At 50.6% G+C, this 1320-nt stretch overlaps 1 protein-coding gene across 2 annotated transcripts in view; it reads right to left on the reverse strand.

The window, feature by feature from the left end:
• Window positions 1–1100, reverse strand: part of galnt1 (UDP-N-acetyl-alpha-D-galactosamine:polypeptide N-acetylgalactosaminyltransferase 1) — a 507921-nt gene extending 506821 nt beyond the window's left edge. For both annotated transcript variants that reach the window (XM_039737531.1, XM_039737532.1), the window contains exon 1: window positions 501–1100. The gene's annotated coding sequence lies outside the window, so the exon portion shown is untranslated. The remainder of the gene's footprint in view (window positions 1–500) is intronic.
• Between the last annotated feature and the right edge of the window lie 220 nt (window positions 1101–1320).

Below are 1320 nucleotides of genomic sequence, written 5' to 3' on the forward strand. Positions count from 1 at the left end.
TGCATCACATATTGCACGAGTCAGTACAGAGAAAGGCATGAAATAAAAGAAAGGTTAAGGGAATGTCCAATTTTCAGGCTATGTGGAAGTTGTATGGACATTCTATTTAGTTCAGTGCAGTCCAGTCCATTCCTGTACAGCATGTGACAATCATCAAGGTTCCTATGGGTATTTAGTGCAAGCCTCCAGGGGCATCCGCTTGCAAACACCGCCTTCTACCCGCATAAAAGTGCACCTCAATGGCCTTTTCAATGAATTACCTGCTGCAATGCACATTTCACTCAACCTCAGGTTCCAAAGAACACTCCGGTCACAGACAAGCGGGAAATATTTCATCAGTTAACTGAATAGCACCGATTATCGAGTAGTTTCTATGCAAAGGCTGAAAACACGTGCCAGTCGGTCCGGGCGCCTAATTTCTGCCATATAGGCGAGTCATGAAGTGACTTCATTCTAGTCTGTACTTAGGAAAAGCTGACGTGGGGACAGCGAGCACTTACCTCCACTCCTGCAGAGCCGACTTGGGGACGAACCCCTCAATATTTCCGCCTTTCGGTCGTTAAGCTCCCGTTTCCTCTCTCTATATAGATCCCAGTGTAAAACAAGTCGCGAACGCGCGTCCAGGGCTAATCCGTTACTCCCAGGTCTTCAATAAAAGAATAAGTATAGCAAGCAAACTCCCGCACAGGTATATATCCAGTGAGTGGCTAGCTTCGGGAGAGGGCAGGGGGGGAGTGGGGGTAGCCCCCCGGTTGGCTACTTTCTCGCACACCAGACCGATGAAAGTACAGAGTGTTATTGTAAGGTTTCTAAATCCGCTTGGGAGCCGAGCGGCTAGGCGCTGAGCAACCGCAGTGAAACAGAGCCTCTTTTTTTTAAATACAGCCCATCCCACTAAATGTTGCCGATTAAAGCTGCGTACTCTGTCCAGTTCGGTGGGTCCTACTGCCCCGGCCTGGCCCTCCTCCGCCCAGCCGGACCCTGCCGGTGAAGCTTTTCCAAATAGTGATGCTGACGCTGCTGGAGCGGCACTGACTCTTCTCTCCCCAGTGTAAGTGTGTGTGCGTGCGCGTCTCTCTCTCTCGCTCGCTCGCTCGCTCGCTAGCACACCGGCCCACCCCCTTTGCTAGCGTCAACCAACCCGGAAGCGCAAAGGCCTCCCGCCACTACGACAACAGCAGACGGCAGTGCGCCACCGACATCAGCATTAAAGTCAGAGCGGCATTCACTGTTGCCCACCATCTTGAAACAGTCGCTGAATTATTGTTTTATGCTGCAATCGTTTATTTTAAATGAAATTCCAAAGAGCTATGCTTTCCT

The sequence above is a fragment of the Polypterus senegalus genome, chromosome 15, assembly GCF_016835505.1.
Source record: "Polypterus senegalus isolate Bchr_013 chromosome 15, ASM1683550v1, whole genome shotgun sequence".
NCBI lineage: Eukaryota > Metazoa > Chordata > Cladistia > Polypteriformes > Polypteridae > Polypterus > Polypterus senegalus.